Raw genomic sequence first — 19,700 nt, 5'->3', positions numbered from 1 at the left:
CACTTCTCGATCTGTGTGTGTGTGTGTGTGTGTGTGTGTGTGTGTGTGTGTGTGTGTGTGTGTGTGTGTGTGTGTGTGTGTGTGTGTGTGTGTGTGTGTGTGTGTGTATAGGCTTGCTGAGCCATACAGAATACAGTTGGCTCCTGTGCATAAAGTCAGGATGACTGGAGGACAAGAGGGCGTAGGAGGGCCCAGGTTTTGGCCTACAAGCTTCTCTCTCTCTCTCTCTCTCTCTCTCTCTCTCTCTCTCTCTTTCTGTCTCTCTCGCTGTCTCTCTATCTCTGTCTGTCTCTCTCTGTCTCTCTGTCGCTCTGTCTCTCTCTGTCTCTCTCTGTCTCTGTCTCTCTCGTACTCTCTCACTCTTTCTTCTTTATCTTACCATCTATGACCCCCTTCCACCACTGATGCACTCTCCCTGTCTCTTCCCTTTTGTCTTCATTCCATCTCTCTCCCCGTCTTTTTCTCAGCCTCTCCCTCACTCTTAAAATGTTTCTCTCAGAGGTCCACTTATCTCTCTTTATCTGTACTGACCCTTAGTCTAGGAATGGCCTCTTGTCCCACTGGCTTTGTCCATATGTGACTGACCAGCTCGATGCGGTCCTATGTAGCACTTTTTTTTATTTTTACATTGGATAAAAGTAGAGACTTAAAGCTAGAAAGTGTATACAGTGCCTTGCAAAAGTAGAGACCAAAGATAAGCCTGAAGGAGCTGCAAAGCTCCACAGCGGAGATTGGAGTATCTGTCCATAGGACCACTTTAAGCCGTACACTCCGCAGAGCTGGGCTTTACGGAAGAGTGTCCAGAAAAAAATAAGCAAACATGTTTGGTGTTCACAAAAATGCATGTGGGAGACTCCCCAAACATATGGAAGAAGGTACAATGGTCAGATGAGACAAAAATGTTGCTTTTTGGCCATCAAGGAAAACGCAATGTCTGTCACAAACCCAACACCTCTCATCACCCCAAGAACACCATCCCCACAGTGAAGCATGGTGGTGGCAGCATCATGCTGTGGGGATGTTTTTCATCGGCAGGGACTTGGAAACTGGTCAGAATTGAAGGAATGATGGATGGCACTAAAGACAGGGAAATTCTTGAGGGAAACCTGTTTCAGTCTTCCAGAGATTTGAGACTGGGACGAAGGTTCACCTTCCAGCAGGACAATGACCCTAAGCATACTGCTAAAGCAACACTCAAGTGGTTTAAGGGGAAACATTTAAATGTCTTGTAATGGCCTAGTCAAAGCCCAGACCTCAATCCAATTGAGAATCTGTGGAATGACTTCAAGATTGCTGTACACCAGTGGAACCCATCCTACTTGAAGGAGCTGGAGCAGTTTTGCCTTGAAGAATAGGCAAAAATCCCAGTGGCTAGATGTGCCAAGCTTATAGAGACATACCCCAAGAGACTTGCATCTGTAATTGCTGCAAAAGGTGTCTCTACAAAGTATTGACTTTGGGGGGGAGGGGGGGAGTGGATAGTTATGCACGCTCAAGTTTTCTTTTTTTTGTCTTATTTCTTGTTTGTTTGACACCAAAAATATTTTGCATCTTCAAATTGGTAGGCATGTTGTGTAAATCAAATGTTTTTACCTAAATCAGGGATCGTCTGATTCATTTTCAGAGTCAGAGAGAGTCAGCATGGCACGATCGTCCTTCAGAAAGAATTCCATCACAACTTTTCCCCACTGATCTTTGTCTATAGTGCCTGTTAAATTCAGGGCAGCACTTTTTCAGTTCTTCATGACATCTTTCAAAAAAGACATGGTAGAAAGGATTATCTACACATACTGAGCAGCTCATGTTATAGACATAAGCGTGCTACATTGTAACGGCGTTGGTAGTCGGGTTGTTAGGAATGAGGCGCAGGAAGCAACGAGCACAGGGAGTGTTGTTTTTTAATAACACTTTGAAAAAAACAAAGTTCCCAAACACAGGGGAATAAATACAAGGTGCGACAATGCCAAGCCGACACGAACAAGACAGTCGATAACAATAATTAATCCCGCACGACAAGGAGCGGGCCAGCTAAACTAAATAGCCCCTCTAATGGCTAATTGACCACAGGTGTCTAAAATAAAAAAAGGGAAAAGCAAAAGGGAATCGGTGGCAGCTAATAGGCCGGTGACGACGACCGCCGAGCGCCACCAGAGCAGGAGGGGGCGCCACCTTCGGTGGGAATCGTGACATACATGGCATACCAATCTGAACTCATCTCTCGGCATGTCCAGCCTATCCATTATCTCAGCCAATAATGGCTAGCGGGAAGGTTCCTGACTTTTTCCATGGCTAAACCTACTAGGCCCGTAATTGAACAATTTTATTTGTATTTACAGATAGAATACAATTTTGTTATTAAGGCACATGAAAGTTCACATGTTCCAGAAGGCATTTTGATTAAAAAAAACTGTGTGTATATTATGGTCCAATGGATGTATGTTTTTGTGTGTATTTGTCAGTATTTTGTACGTGTGCATGTGTGTACCTGTGTGTGTGTGTTGTTGTTGTGTGTGTGTGTGTGTGTGTGTGTGTGTGTGTGTGTGTGTGTGTGAGAACAGAGCAGTGGCGATAGTGGTTAAGAGACATGACCTCAGATTATCCGGTGCTGTGTTTTGTGTGCTTATCAGGGGTTTTTGAAGGAAAGAGTGACGTATTGCAGGCCACAATGCCATCCCCTGAGGCTGTCTCTCTCTCACACACACACACACACACACACACACACACACACACACACACACACACACACACACACACACACACACACACTTTTACCTCTATCTGACAGAGCCAGTTTCTCTCTGGTCAAGGACAGCTCCCACATGATCTAAGAAGAAAGGAGGGCAGCAGGGAGAGATGAGTACAGAAGAGAGGAAGACAGGAGGAGATAGAGACAGATCTAGACAGGACAGAGAGAGAGCGGGAGATGGAGATGATCAGAGGACTTGGACTTGTTGAAAGAGAAATGAGGTGGTTGCCGAAGGAGGAAAACATGTTTTGTTCAGAATTATATATATTTTTTTCAATAATGTTTTGTGTGAAAATGTAGCATGCAATGTCAGTGGGGAACATTGCAGTTAGATATGCACCATTTGAATCACTGCTTTGTCACCGTGAAAGAAAAGTAGCGTGTGCATGTGTGTGTGAACATGTGTGTTTGCATAAGTGCATGGGTGTGTGTATGGTGTGTGTGTTCAGGCAGGCCCCAGTAGTCTATAACCCGTGTGTCTCCACTGAGAGGATGTGTACCGAGCCAGGCCCCTCCAGTGAGCCCGTCCACTCCTTTCAATTGACGCCTCGCTCGGAATATTGAAAGCCCTGTCTTCTTCAATTGCCGTCACTGTCTCCCCCCACCTCCTTCACTTTCTCACCCCTTCACAATCTCCTCCTCTCCTCTATTCATTCCGTGTTCCTTATCTCCTCTGCGTTTCTCTACCATTTTCCTTTCCTGCCTAACACTCTTTCTTGTTACTTTTTCATTCCTCTGTTGCGCCATATCCCTCCTTCTTCTCCTATTTATTTTTCTACTCATTATGTGCTCCCTTTCCCCCTTATTTGTCCAGTTCTCCTCTCTCTATCTCACCTCGCTTGCCCTCGGTCCTCACCTTCTTTGAACCGCTTCCACTTTCATACTCTCTCTGTTGCCTTGTCTTTTGCTCAGTCTGTCGGCGGCAGAGTTGGAATTGGCTGCATTGCTACGACATCATGTAGTGCTTCAGTATGCAAAGCTGAGAAGCTGGCTGGGTTTTCACACAGTGCAGCGACAGCATAATGTCCTCCTGGCATCGCACACCAGTGGATGAGGGGCTAAGTAGTCCCTGTTAGCAAACCAAGCTTGTTCATTTAGAAAACAAACCTGCATCTTTTATAGGAAGAACTGTGAGTTTTGGCAATAATAAGTTGCTTCCTGAATTCTGTTGTGCAGCTAAGACACACATTTTTGAAGGCCTCTCTCTCTCCCTCGCTCTCTCTCTCTCTCTCTCTCTCTGATCTTTGAGATCCATTTTCTTCTGGCAAGGCAGGCTAGTATCTTCAAGTGTTTTCTCCTGTGCATGTTATATTATTTTCCAGACAAGCTCAATAAGGATTTTTTGGGGATTTCCTCTGCTCCCTTCAAACAGAGGGAAAGTAAATTCTATATCCATCCGATATAGAAAATTGGATTAATGTTGCCTGTAAATGAAGGCTTTAGCCCTCCGCCTCCCTCTCCCTTCACTATTTCTGTCTTCCTCAGTCACTCTCACTCTCTTTCTGTCACTCTTTCTTTTCTATTCTCATCTCTCCAATTTTCCCGCTCCATCTCTCTTTCACCCCTCCCTCCTCTCTCTTTCTTTTCCCCTCTAGTTCATTCTTTATGTTTTATCTTCTCTGTATATATCTTTTTTCTGCTTCTTTGTCCATTTCATGCACCCCTTCTTTCTCTCATCTCATCTCTCTCTCTCTATCTCGCTTTCTCTCTCTCCCCCCATCTTTCTCTCTCTCTATCTGAGGTCTCTGTGGTTGGGCTCTGCTTTCCATCCCGTGGGCACAATTCCAAAGCGAGCCGTTTAGGCGCTCCGGCTGATTTATTTTACCGCCTAGTGTGTAATCGCCACATATTCGCCCCGCCCACCAAGAGCCAGCACTCTGTTTTTCTTCTCTTCTTTGGACTTCTGAGTCCTTCTCTTCATTTCTCTCTCTCTCTCTCTCTCTCTCTCTCTCTCTCTCTCTCTCTCTCTCTCTCTCTCTCTCTCTCCTGTACTAAGTTCAGAGTCCGTCCCCCTCTTATCTGTTGCTGAGCCTGGCAGGGATCGGTTTGTCTTATCCGTTTATCTGTTCCTCGGGGCTGTGGTAGGGGGCTGAGGGTAAAATGCAGGGAATGGGGGAACTAAAAACAACACATCAAGGGAAACCTGGAGAGGGAGAAAACATACATTTGGCTGCCACGTCTCGGTCCCTGGAGCTTTTTTGCTTGTATGAAGGAGGACTAGATAGATGGATAGACGTCTTATCCGAGTGTGGAGCGTGGATATAAGGTTCTGCTACAAAAAGGATGTTATCTGCTGGGTAAAAACGCTCGTCTCCCCATATCGCACAATCAAAGAAGAGGCTAGCTGTGGTTGGTACCAGGGGGAAGTAGCAAAACAAAGCTGGGGACGAAGCTTGAGATGGAGCTTGAACGTCCTGGTTGGAGGGTCGTTGTGAAACTCACACCACACAGCATTCCCCACAATGTTCACAATGTTATTTTCCCCTTTCTACTTTGCCATTGAAAGTAATCAAGCCACAAGAGTTCACAGAAGTGAAATTCTTTTCAACTTGGTTTAAAATGACTGAGTTGAATTTGGCATGTTATTTGGAGCATGCTCGCAGGGGTCCGTGCAATTTTGCCAACAAAATTATATTTGTAAGCCATATTTTTGGTTGCGTACTGGACTCTCGCATCCTAGTTATCCATAAAAGGTATTCAAAACCTGTGTGGAGAGAAGGATGTGGGGAAAACCTGGTATAAAACATGTCGGCAAATTGGCACCAATTTACTGAGCTCCTATCAGTGGTTATGGCCAGGGCACAACCTGTCCTCCACCCTGCCATGGCCAGGGCTTAACCTGACCCCACCCTGGCATGGCCAGGGCATAACCTGTCCCCCACCCTGGCCCCCACAGTCCTCCAGGCACTGCACTGTAGTGAGGAAATGCAATGGAGAATTTGGATTATTTGATTTATTGTTGTAAAGCCTGGCTTTCTCGCCCCGAACCTCATCCATTTGCCTTTTTTTCCCTTCTTGTGCTGCTGAGTCTGCTGTTTCTCCTACCAGTGACCTTTGTCCCCCTAGAGGCACTTTCTGCCATGTCCAGGCTTTTGATCTACTGACCTTGACCTGTGAGGGTCGGCCCTAGTGGTTCCATCCACACTATCTATCTAGCATTGGCTCCACTGTACCACAATGGCCTGAATTCCAGTCTGTGTCCATCCCTTCCCTGCTTTTCATTTCCTCAGCTTTAATCAACCTACAGTGAGCTAGCCACACACAACCCTCCCACTCATACTGTTTAAAGTCATCCTCCGTTGGCTCGGAGATCTCTTCCCATTTACTCGTAGCACAGGAAGGCATGCCAAAACGAATAAGGGATCTGATGAGTGAAGATAGCTCATACCCGCCGCCTTCTTCTCTCTGAAGACCTGATGCTTTGATCGTTCCCCTCCGTCAGCTTTGAGCCCGACCGTCTGGGCCTTTAAACCACGCTTCTCCCTCGTTCTCATTAACTGGCTTGTAAACGCACACGGACATATCCTCAAGTGCATTGACTGATACACACATAGATGCAGACACGCACGCACGCACACACACACACACAGACTACAGACTAGCGTGGGAGCTGCAGACAGGCCCACTCATTGCTTGCAATTATACAATGTCAGCAAACTTGCAGCTAGTGGCTAATGACTCACTCTGTCCATATCGGTGTGAGAGATCCTATAATGCTCATAGCACCGACAGAGAGAGAGCAAGAGAGAGAGCAAGAAAGAAAGAAAGAAAGAAAGAAAGAAAGAAAGAAAGAAAGAAAGAAAGAAAGAAAGAAAGAAAGAAAGAAAGAAAGAAAGAGAGAAAGAGAGAAAGAAAGAAAGAAAGAAAGAAAGAAAGAAAGAAAGAAAGAAAGAAAGAAAGAGAGAAAGAAAGAAAGAAAGAAAGAAAGAAAGAAAGAGACTGGAACGTATGATGGTGGTTAGGTTAGCATCTCTCCCACTCACTCTGTGCTTAGTTAAAATCCTACAGAGGGGACAGAGCAGAGGGGGTGGGTGGGAGGGGGAGGTTAAGAACAGAGGGAAATTCCTGCCTCTCTACTTGTAACACAACAACACACCATACCACAGCTGCAATGTCAGCCCATTGGGGAAAGAAGGCATGAGAGGACAATGGGAATAGTGTGGTATAAATTAGATGACATATTTGTTTTGTTCAGGAGACTATTATAGAATAAGCTACAGTCCAAGATGGAGTACATGTGATCACTATGTATGTTATGGTTTAGTGTGTCTCTGAGATGACTGCCCATTTGGTAGAAGGGAAGAGACCTGTGGTGGAATGGTAGGATGAGGGTTGTAGTCAGATTGCAGATGTGTTGTGTTTGCAGTTAAACTGGATGTTTTTTAGTTTTTTTTTATTATTATTTGAGAGTTTAAGGCTGCCTGACCAATCATATAGTGCAGCTTACGGTCCGCTGAATGAGAAGCTTTTGAAAGGGAGAGCTTAATCACTGTAAAGGTTTATTTCTATTGGCTCTCGTTCAGTCTCAATAGAGAAACCTTCATCCCTCAACCTTCCCAAGAGCACTTGATATGAGCTATTGAACTGGCAAATCACATCCAGAAACAAGGTCCAGAGGATCCATTCCAATGTCGACAACAAACAAATCGGATAAAAGAGCCCTTTGTCAACATTTACAGACGCAATAACCGCTTCAGAGGACCTAGACTAGTGTTACACTTAATAGTCTGATTGGGCTTCGTCATGGTCTTCCTCGCTCTCACTGTTTTCATTTCAGCACGCTGCTGCAGTGCACACACAGGAGAAGAATTTAGTAGAATATTTCCCATCTTCTTGAATCTTTGACTGGATATGTAGGCTAAATCATTTGGCTTTAGTTAGCCTGTGATTGGGTGTGCTTCTATCAGTGTCCGTAAGTACACCTGAGATTGAATGTGTGGCCATGTGTAAATTCCATTTCCACTATGTAGACTGGCACCTTTACGGTGTTGATTCGTGACCAGCTGTAGACATGTTCCTGATATAGACTCCTCTGTGCAATTCAATAATACGTGACTCTCCTCACTCTCTCTCTCCGTGTTTATGCAGCAATTTCATATTTCACGAGGCTCTGATACCTCCACATGGTCACTATGCAGTCGGAACAGAAAGAATTCAAGGTTTGTCAGAAGCTGCTATGTAAATCAAATGAATCACGTCTTGGTCAGAAACCACGATCGTGCCTCAACCATTTAAAGTGTTTATCCCGAATAAACAGACAGCCAGACATTGGATTGGATATGGATGGTGCTGTAAATGTCATCCCCTGCCTGATCTGACCCAGTAGAAATGACAGCGAGACTCCGCGACCTTCAACCTCCCTTATTTACTTTAAATGCAGGAAGTGTTGCTCCCCCTCAGGGCGTCAATTACATGCACGTTGAGATACCACAGTGCACTGCACACATACGCACTCCCTCACACACACACATTCACACTAACACACACACTTACTCTTGCAACACAGAAACAGACACCACAGCGCCCCAGCGTGACACTCACAGAATCCATCATGGATATTAGCAGGGGGTTCGATCTCTCCCGTGTTTACGTTTCATCGTTCTCTCATCATTCCCCGGGATCCCCATTCCCGCCGTCAGATGTCCTGATGTTCTGTGGGCTGACAGCCTCCATCCACCAGAGAGAAAGCAGAAGCACTATTGATCCCTGCCTTGCGTTCCCATTGATTTACCTGCAGGCAGCACTTTCCGGGTCTTATGGATTCAATAGGATGCCATTTGGCCTGTAGTAAAGACCACCTACAACAAACAAAAACATTTTGACTGCTCACTGTGAAGGTTATTAGACATTTTTTTACTCTGAAATGAATGTATTTACATTCGTAATGATGTCTGATGTAGCAATGGGTATTTTGGACTGTTCGAGTAATCTTGTTATTTATTTTTTGAGTACTCGGGTACTCAAATGAAAAAAATATATCATAAAAAAAATATATGTGTCGCATATCAGTTTGAGAACAATGTAAAAAAAAACAACATTTGAATTAATAAAGCCGCATACAAACATGGTCTCTTGAGTAAGGCAGCTCCAAAATGCAGGTGTTTCAGCCTAGCTCAGTGCTTTCTGTGGTGGTGGGACAGCCAGTGGAAAATACGGAACGTAGGTGTTGGTAATGTTCTCTAGTTGCACAGTGATTGGCTCAGTGTTCTGTCACACTTGGGGACACTACGTCACCGCCAAATCTACGGGGAGAGCTCGAAATGAACTCTTTCGCTGCCATACAAGGCTCAGCTGATAGCCAGGTGTAGCAGTGGTAAGGTGTTGGGACTGCTGTTGGAACTTTTTGTAGGCCCTAACAGTTTGTGGGCACCGTTTGTCACCTTTATAGTGCAATTCATGTATTGTTTAGTGTTGTGTTGTGTTGTGTTGTGTTGTGGCTTTGCTAGCATGCATCCCAAATTTTGGGGGGGAGTTTGCCCCACCAAGATTTACATGTTAAAATCGCCAGGGAACATGAAACATTCAGAATAATCCATTTCCTCTCCAACAACACTCTCCCACTCAGAATTCTACTCGGATGAAGTAATTGACCAATGTGTTTATTTTATTCCTGTATCTGACTTTCGAGGTTCCGTTTTTCGCAATAAACTTGTTTCAGTAGACCACAGCTTTGGCCTTGGCTGAACAGACAGCACAGTCTGAGGCTTGTGTTTTCAAAAGCATGGTTGGCTGAATATATTCCAGAAAGAGTTTTCATGCCCTTTAATTTGCATTTTATGTTTCACACTGTTGCACAGGTTTATCCCTCTTTCATTTGTTACTGTTGAGTGTACCTCATTTCGTTTCCATAACTGCATGTCCAACGGCAGTTTACCAAACCAAACACAGGCTACATCGTTCAGTATCCGTTCTTCCGTACTCTGATTCTCAGCAACCTCATGTAGAGTATTTCTCGAAACTATGAATAGCTTAGCTTGCAGACTCATAACGAGCGAGGGAGGCGTTGATAAGACAATGTAGACGGAAGTCTTGTTAGGCTCAAATACGTTTTGCATTCGTTAATTAGCGAGTTTCCTAGGGATTCATTCCCTCTCCGTGTCCCATGTGCAGAACTTGTCAAGATGAGAGGGATTGTTCTATTCGCCGCCTCTCAAGATCACCAGTCACAGCCATGCTGGCACATATCCGTCATCCCAGGGCCGCTATGCAACTCCCTCCCTCCGCTCGGCACTGCTAATAGCAGCGGATTACTGAAGACTGAAGATGAAAAGGCTTTCATTCCCCACAGAGACGTGTGTGTGTGTGTGTGTGCATGGCAGACTTGCTTGTCCTGTTGAACTGAAGCTACTGTGCTGGGATACAGGCAGGAGATAAGAGGAGGTCTTTTCTTTCAGCATCCCCTCCCCACACCTCATTAGCAAACAAGGCTTCCAGGGGACATCAAAGGCGCAACCATCACACAAAAAAAAACGCATCCCGATTCCCAAGGATTTTTTATCGTCTAAATTTAGATTGTAAAACCGCTGTTGAATTGACGCCAGCCGACATTTCATGACGGTTTTCAGAAGGGGATGATAATAGGATTTTTCACTTTCGATCATCACCCTGTAGCTCTGTTTTCCTCAAATCTTTGGTGTCTGTTTGAAGTTGCGGAATGTATCGCTCAACTGCTTAAAGCCACACTGTCTGTCTGTCTGGTGTCTTTGAAATGAGCCACCAGCTTCAGGACTTTTTTTGACGTCTTTAGAACAGAAAGCTGCAGTTGTTGTTGTTTGTTTTGCCTACGTTAAGTAGCCCATTAGGGGAATATTACGATTCTTGACAAAAAGTCGGAAATTGTTTTTCAGACTTCATTGAAAAGTAGGGAGGTCTCCTCTTGATGTTACTTCAGTCTAGTGGCTGAGTCTGGCTGGGAACTGGAACTGGGTGCGTTCGGAAGAATGGCCGACTAATGAATTCATGACACCGTCGTGACAGGATCCATTTGTTACCTGGCCTTGAAACGTTTGGCCCGATGGTGGCTTTTTACCTCATCTCTGCGGGGCACAGAGCTTGCCAGTGCAATTTAAGATTAGGAGAGAGGGAGAGAAAATAAGTTGTTCCTCATTGGGGGCATGTGAGGTTAGGCATGTCCTTTTGTGAACCCGAAAAAGCTGTTTTCGGATCTCTGATTCGACCTGTATCCGCCTCTCCCTTGTACTCGGGTTCCTTGTGAGCTGTGCCCACTTACGTGGCAGAGATGAGATAATTAGCCAGCCATGTGAGGCAACGCTACTACTCTTACAGGAACAAAGTCTCTGTAAATTACTGGGAAGAAATCATTTGCTGTCCTTTTGGTCTGCTTCATTTATCCTCTAGCTTTGTAGTTTGTAGCACACTAAGTTCTTATGCCAACTCATTATCACAGAAATGTATTCCGAAAACTCCTTTGAACAGCCAAACTCATCACTTTTATCGTGCTTGTGTGAAGGGCAGTTCTTTTGAACTAACATAATAAAAGTGAGAGCAAAAGGTAACTGGCTATAACGTCTTGGTTAGTTGGTCTAATATAATAGACCGTAATTCCTTTCTATCTGGTCTGTCACATCATTCCATTGAAATCAATGGAAATGTTCACCACTAGCCAGGAAGTTTTTTGTTGTGCTCAAATCATTTGCCGCCCTCTGCGACTCATTTGGAGACTTTCTTATGACATCTGGCCCTTGGCTGAGCTTTAAAAAGATACTGCATAGGGCTGAGCTACGGCAGAAATTAGCCTAAACCCTGCTGTTACCTCTTAAGTTTAAATGCTAGTCCACGTTGCTCTCGTTCACATGGAAACATGAGTGATGATGCTACGTTGATCTACTAATTCCCAATACTCTCCTATCCTATTCTGTGAGTGCACCATGTTTAATCACCTCGTCGATCTCCATAAGTACATTAGTGACATCCTTTCAGTTGATGATCACCCCGCCATCCTACAGTGATCAGTCTGTATTGATTGATGATGATTCATATTAGATCAGCTACCCTATCGTTAACTGCTGGAGTGTAGCCACTTGCAGAGGATGATGTGATTCAGCTAGACATGTTGTGTGCACTTGAATAGGTAGGCTAGATCTCTAGGAATATCTCGGAATGATCATTCCAAGTCATTTAGGATTTTTAATAAGCAGAAGCCTGAATGTTTAGAGTGAGACACCTCACTCAACAGAAGTTTGACCCACATATGTTTAGTTTCCCGCTACCCTACCTGTCTAGGCCTACATCCTGTGGAACTGCGCCTGTCATGGCTCAGTGTCTGCCAGTGAACTATCATTTCCTATAGGACCTAAAGGGCACTTCCGGCTGAGCACAGTATGTAACCTCAGATTTACTAAAGACTCTTTAGATCCCTGAGATCCCGTACATACTATACCCTCTGACTCAGAAAATACCTTATAGGAAGATAAGGGAGTGCTGCTTGGTTATAGAGTCTATAGAGGTACGCGGGGGAGAGGAGGGGAGCAGACGGCATTAAGGAGTTGTGAGAGAGGGAGATAGAGTAAATACTGCAGAGGTTTTGCAGTTTGACTCAGCAGATACTATTCTCAGAGAGAAATGGGGTTGGATGGGGAGAGAGAGGGAACTGAGAAAGGGTGGTTGGCCGCAAAGAAAGAGGTGGGTAATATTCTGTAAAGTCAGAAAAGGAAAACATACAGTTGCTTCTGTATAATTTGGGGAAAGAATGTGAGGGAGCAAGAGAAGATATTTCTTGTAAAGGCTTTACATATAAAAGGCTTCTTGTATACGTTTATCCCATATAAACAATATCTTCTCTGAGTACGGTTACATGCACACAATACTGGTACAGTGGGGGAAAAAAGTATTTGATCCCCTGCTGATTTTGTACGTTTTCCCACTGACAAAGAAAGGATCAGTCTATAATTTTAATGGTAGGTTTATTTGAACAGTGAGAGACAGAATAACAACAAAAATATCCGGAAAAACACGTCAGAAATGTTATAAATTTATTTGCATTTTAATGAGGGAAATAAGTATTTGACCTCCTCTCAATCAGAAAGATTTCTGGCTCCCAGGTGTCTTTTATACAGGTAACGAGCTGAGATTAGGAGCACACTCTTAAAGGGAGTGCTCCTAACCGCAGCTTGTTACCTGTAAAAAAAGACACCTGTTCACAGAAGCAATCAATCAATCAGATTCCAAACTCTCCACCATGGCCAAGACCAAAGAGCTCTCCAAGGATGTCAGGGACAAGATTGTAGACCTACACAAGGCTGGAATGGGCTACAAGACCATCGCCAAGCAGCTTGGTGAGAAGGTGACAACAGTTGGTGCGATTATTCGCAAATGGAAGAAACACAAAAGAACTGTCAATATCCCTCGGCCTGGGGCTCCATGCAAGATCTCACCTCGTGGAGTTGCAATGATCATGAGAACGGTGAGGAATCAGCCCAGAACTACCCGGGAGGATCTTGTCAATGATCTCAAGGCAGCTGGGACCATAGTCACCAAGAAAACAATTGGTAACACACTACGCCGTGAAGGACTGAAATGCTGCAGCGCCCACAAGGTCCCCCTGCTCAAGAATACATATACATTCCCATCTGAGGTTTGCCAATGAACATCTGAATGACTCAGAGGACAACTGGTGAAAGTGTTGTGGTCAGATGAGACCAAAATTAAGCTCTTTGACATCAACTCAACTCACCGTGTTTGGAGGAGGAGGAATGCTGCCTATGACCCCAAGAACACCATCTCCACCGTCAAACATGGAGGTGGAAACATTATGCTTTGGGGGTGTTTTTCTGCTAAGGGGACATGACAACTTCACCGCATCAAAGGGACGATGGACGGGGCCATGTACCGTCAGATCTTGGGTGAGAACCTCCTTCCCTCACCCAGGGCATTGAAAATGGGTCGTGGATGGGTATTCCAGCATGACAATGACCAAAACACACGGCCAAGGCAACAAAGGAGTGGCTCAAGAAGAAGCACATTAAGGTCCTGGAGTGGCCTAGCCAGTCTCCAGACCTTAATCCCATAGAAAATCTGTGGAGGGAGCTGAAGGTTCGAGTTGCCAAACGTCAGCCTCGAAACCTTAATGACTTGGAGAAGATCTGCAAAGAGGAGTGGGACAAAATCCCTCCTGAGATGTGTGCAAACCTGGTGGCCAACTACAAGAAATGTCTGACCTCTGTGATTGCCAACAAGGGTTTTGCCACCAAGTACTAAGTCATGTTTTGCAGAGGGGTCAAATACTTATTTCCCTCATTAAAATGCAAATAATTTTATAACATTTTTGATATGTGTTTTTGTGGATTTTTTTGTTGTTATTCTGTCTCTCACTGTTCAGCTAAACCTACCCTTAAAATTATAGGCTGATCATTTCTTTGTAAGTGGGCAAACGTACAAAATCAGCAGGGGATCAAGTACTTTTTCCCCCCACTGTATTATTGTAAATAGTCAGATTAATATAATAGTTCAATTAAAATGTGTACATGCTCAGCAAGAAGAGCGATTTTCCTAATAATCCTGTTTACATGGATACATCTGAAATCAGGCAACCTGATGGCTCTTTGATAAACACAGAAAATTGCCAATCAAAATAAACGTTCTACATGTTATTTTTTAGAAGAATATTTGATTCTGAGTTCGGACATATAAAGTTTGTATGTGAAAAATATACTGAGCATAAATATAAACGCAACATGTAAGGTGTTGGTCCCATATTTCATGAACTGAAATAAAAGATCCCAGAAATGTTCTATACGCACAAATTGCTTATTTCTATCAACTTTTGTGAACATCCCTGTTAGTGAGCATCCTTTACCAAGATAATCCATCCACTTAACAGGTGTGGCATATCAAGAAGCAGATTAAGCAGCATGATCATTACCTTGTGCTGGCCACTCAAAAATATGCAGTATTGTCACAAAAACCAATCCCACAGATGTCAACATTTTTAAGGGAGTGTGCAATTGGCATGCTGACTGCAGGAATGTCCACCAGAGCTGTTGCCAGAGAATTTAATGTTAATTTCTCTACCATAAGCCGCCTCCAACGGCATTTTAGAGAATTTGACAGTAGGTCCGACCGGCCTCACAACCACAGACCACGTATAACCACGCCAGCCCAGGACCTCCACATCCGGATCCTTCACCTACAAGATCCTCTGAGACCAGCCACCCGGACAGCTGATGAACATGGGACCAACATTTTACATGTTAATTTTACATGTTCAGTATATTTTTTACCACGCATAATGCTGAAATAATCGCTGGAATTTTGTCACTCAAAACTGGAACTTTTTCCTCATGTAGTCTCACAGCCGCATCTTTTTCTGTTCTTTGCTGTAAAATGAACAATAAAGTTGCATTGTATTCCATTGGGCACTCGCAGATTGATTACCAGAGCCAAAAATAATAGTTTGAAGTGTTTTTGAGGAAGTTTGGGCTTGTAGTGCAGCATTGCTAACATTGTTTTGGCTGTTTACATTCATGAATTTTGACTATGCTTATACGCTAATTCGTCGCCATGGCAGAACTAAATAATGTATTCTTGTGGATTCTGTCACCATGGCCTTCAGACAACTCAGGTAAGGGTAATTCGACCCAAATATAGATTTGACCTGAACTATCCCTTTAAGTGACATTTGAGCTGCTGTCAGGGTGATGGTGACAGAAGGGTGTTGTAAACACCTGAATGATTTAGGTACAGAGGACAAAATCAGAACTCTGCACAGCATCCACGCTCCAAACTCATTTACAGCTCAGTGTGATGGTTTCTCTGGAGCTCAGTGTGATGGTTTCTCTGGAGCTCAGTGTGATGGTTTCTCTGGAGCTCAGTGTGGTGGTTGTGTTTCCACTGGAATAATTAGGTCAGCCTGACATATCAAGGTACTGCATGTTACTCTAACTTACTACCTCTACATCACAGTGGCACTGTCAGTCACCAAACAAGGGACCACTTCTTAACATGCAGTCAGCTCCTCACAGGTCTAGGAACAGAGGGTGAACAGAGCAACAGGGAGGGGACAACAACAGCAGCAGCAACAGCACTAGCACCTTTTCAAAGGTCTGAGAACAGTGGGAGCGTGTCAGTGAGTTTAGAATAACAGCAGCAGCAGCACCTTTTCACAGGTCTAGGAACAGTGGGAGAGCATTGGGAAGGGAACAACAGGACCAGCCCTAGGCCCTCTCTCTAAGATATCATAACATAGCTTAAGTCATGACAAAATGTGTAGAATTGCAGGAAACAAGCTACAAAATCACAACAAAAATCTCTCAAACCCATAGCACAATGTGTAGAATTGCAGGAAATGAACTCGAGAGCCTTTTTTTCCTCTGCACCTTCAAGAGTGGGGCCACTAAAATGATTTCCTGCTGGGGGGGGGATGAGGTGGCGTCAACACATTTTCATTTAGGGCCCACAAAAAGCTTTTCACCGGTCTGAGATCAGTAGCACAGCGTGTGGGGAAGGAAAGTTGGGAACGCTGGCTGGGTTTGTAATTGGAGGCTGACCGGGGGGGAGTGACAGTGTCATCAGATCCGCTCAAGGAGTTTGGCAAACACGGCGTATCTGCAGCCGACTGTGATGCCAAATAAACGGCCGCTGCTTTCATCTGCATGGCCCGGTGTGTATAGCGGTTAGAGAGAGAGAACGAGAGAGAGAATGAGAGAGAGAAAGAACGAAAGAGAGAGAGAGAGAGAGAGAGAGAGACTGTTATCTCATTATCAGATCCTGGAGATGAGTCAGCCATGGAGAGACGGGATGACCGTTGACCTTGTCTGCACACACACACACACACACACACACACACACTGTCAGTCGCACACACACATCCACAGTGAAGTATAAGTACCGAGGACCCGTGAGTCAGCCGTCAATACATTTGTGTGTCATCGACATCAATACGTCTTACACACATGCAAACACATCACACGCACTCTGTTGACCTGCAACCTACAAAACGCACACACACACACACAAACACACACAAACACACACTGCCAAACTTGCACAGACCCTTAAGGTCTAATAGAAGAGGGTAGATCTGCTGGTGTAGCGTTGTTCAGCTGTGCGCCGTCCATAAACATCCTCCCTGCGCCTCAGAGCCCTGGCAACAGCAGCCTTGATGTACTGTGTGTGTGAGTGAAAGAGAGAAATGTATACAAGAGATGAATACAAGAGAGAAGTAGAAACATACAGGGAGCGAAGCCAATAATTATTGATACAGCAAGCAGGGGACTTATAAAGGTGAAAGAAAGAATGGGATGGAGAGAGAAGGAAGGAGAAAAAGAGATTACGTTAATATAATCATGACCTTCACTGGGACAATGGACAGAAAACAGGAATTTCCCCTCTTCTGCTCTTTCCTGCCCAGGTTATTTCTGGCCTTGACCTATGGGGATACACACACACACACACACACACACACACACACACACACACACACACACACACACACACACACACACACACACACACACACACACACACACACACTTAATACTCTTCAAAACAACTGACCGAGATTAAACCCTGCAGTACGTGGTGTGTATAGCTACTTTAAGTAGTATCACAGTTGTATTCTAATGTAAAAGGAAATAAAATATATCGTTCTCTTTCTAAATCACAGAGCAGGGGCAACCGACAAGGTTTTTCCCTTTGAACCAAACCAAAGCCTTCAGATAAACTGAATGAGCGAACAGACCGTATTCATTAATGAAGAAGGTTCATCGAAGAGTATTATGCTAACCGTGTATTATTTCATTATGTCAAGGCAGTTCTGTAAAAAGACATTTTGAATTCCACCACAATGTTTTTAAGTGCTTTTTAATGAACTAAATACCATCCCTGGCCACCGTTGGCTAGACCAACTGGCTCTTGGGGCTTGTTGTGTGTGTGTGTGTGTCTGTGTGTGTGTGTGTGTGTGTGTGTGTGTGTGTGTGTGTGTGTGTGTGTGTGTGTGTGTGTGTGTGTGTGTGTGCATCAATATCAGACCCTCCATGGCCAGTTTGATTAATGACTTGAGGAAAACAGGCGGTGTGGCATCATAACAACAACAATTAAAAAAGCAATTTCCCAGAAGCCTTGTGTGTCCCCAAGCGACAGTGAGAGAGTGGTGGAGTTGGTTTTATCTTCTCCAGAATAAACGGAGCGAGAGTGGGGGGGGGAGACAGAGAGACTTTAGAGAGGAACAGTGGTTTGGAAAGAGGAAAAAGAGAAAAAGCATTTGGTGGAAAAGCAATTTTTTTATAGAGGGTTGAAGGAACGATTGAGAAAATACAACATAGAGAGTTTAATGGTGTGGCTAAAAATGAGCAAAGAGATTAGGTGTCCTTGGAGTGAGAACAGGAGGGATTGATAGAATGAGAGATAGGAAAAAGAGGTTGCGAGAAAAAGGCGCGTCCGTGGAGATTACAGAAACAAACTTAAGAATGACAGGAAAAGCAGCTTCTGTCAGAAACACCCTTGTGCTAAAGAGAATTGTCAGTTTGTCTTAGACAGTGGATGTTTCTAAATGTTTCATATCGAGTCCTCACGTTCAGGTTTTTCCTCTCAAGGTGCCGCTGAGGTAAACATTGAAAAATGAGGTAAACTTGAGAGAATGGTTCTCTGAAAGCCTGTTATGACAGTCCAAAAGCCCAAATCTGCTTTTTATGAGTTATGCTTCTGTTTTCATGTCACCCTGCCATTTTGTGTCAGACAGACAGGCTTCATTGTCTCTAAGTGGGGGTGCGGATCGAGGCCCTCAGTCAGTAGCATTGGCTCTATGGGAGATTGTGCAGTCGGTGTGGAAACTGGAGGTCTTTCATCTACCTGTCAGTCACGCGGAACTCTTCATTACATTGTGAAGGGGGTGATGATGAAATGTATGAAGCGTTTTCCATGCCTGGAGAAAAGCAGTTACGCTTTGCTCATTTGTTTTGTTCTCCGTCTGCCTTCCAGTCAGTTTAAGCTCAGTTAAAGAGAGCGTATTTGTCGTCATTTCTTAGCTAGTTCTCATTCGGTATGGAGAAAATGTGGTTTATATATAGGCTAGCATATTGAGTTTTAGATATCTCGCTTTGAACAAGATCAGCATCAGATACACATACATGGACAGTGGACATACACTACACACGCACACACACACACACACACACACACACACACACACACACACACACACACACACACACACACACACACACACACACACACACACACACACCTACACACACACGCACACACACACACTCATATTCCAAGTAGCCTAGATCACTCATTATGTATTTATCACTTTATTTTATGTGCTGTTCAGTAAGTGGGTAGCAAATAGATCTGAGCTATTTGGCAGAATAGCCAATTCAGACATTGATTAAACCCAGAGGAGAGCAAAAAAAAGGATTTCCCTCCCAAAATTAGGGTCAATAATTGATTTAGCTCCTTCCAGCGAGTACTTTGCAGCTATTTACGTCAGCAGCAAACACGCAGAAAACCTCTCTGTTGTCTCTTGGGGAATATTTGTCACAAACAGCAGGGGACAATGCTCTTTCCCATAATGCATTTGGATTATTTCTCTGCAACACCACTGCCACCCTCCTCCCTCTGTCGCTCATCTCCACCATTGGCCTAATTATAGTCATGAATTAAGCATTGTTTGGCGAACGGAAAGGAGAAACCTTTTCAGGGAGAGACGCTCACCACTTCTCAAATGTCACCGTCTTCCCCCCCCCACCCCCCCACCCCCACCGCCCACCCCCCACCCGCCCTGCAGTAGTTGGGTCGGGCTGTACCGAAGGGACGGATATGGAGTCTGTCCCATTTACGCCACTCTCAGTTCTTACTGTCGTGCTGCACAGACTTAGTTCCATTTTATGGGGACACTTAAAATTATATCGACATTACTGTGACATTTTACATCATTTGGAGTGTCTAGTTTAGTTGTGTCTCACTTACATGTAAGCATTGGACAAACAAATAA

At 44.3% G+C, this 19,700-nt stretch overlaps 1 protein-coding gene across 1 annotated transcript in view; it reads left to right on the top strand.

Annotated features, from left to right (window-relative positions):
- Positions 1 to 19,700, top strand: part of LOC115171029 (junction plakoglobin) — a 66,629-nt gene that overhangs the window by 22,667 nt on the left and 24,262 nt on the right. The window lies entirely within an intron of this gene.

The sequence above is a fragment of the Salmo trutta genome, chromosome 32 (assembly GCF_901001165.1).
Source record: "Salmo trutta chromosome 32, fSalTru1.1, whole genome shotgun sequence".
Lineage (NCBI taxonomy): Eukaryota > Metazoa > Chordata > Actinopteri > Salmoniformes > Salmonidae > Salmo > Salmo trutta.
Note: the sequence above shows the minus strand (reverse complement) of the source record. Positions and strands in the feature narration are given on the sequence as shown.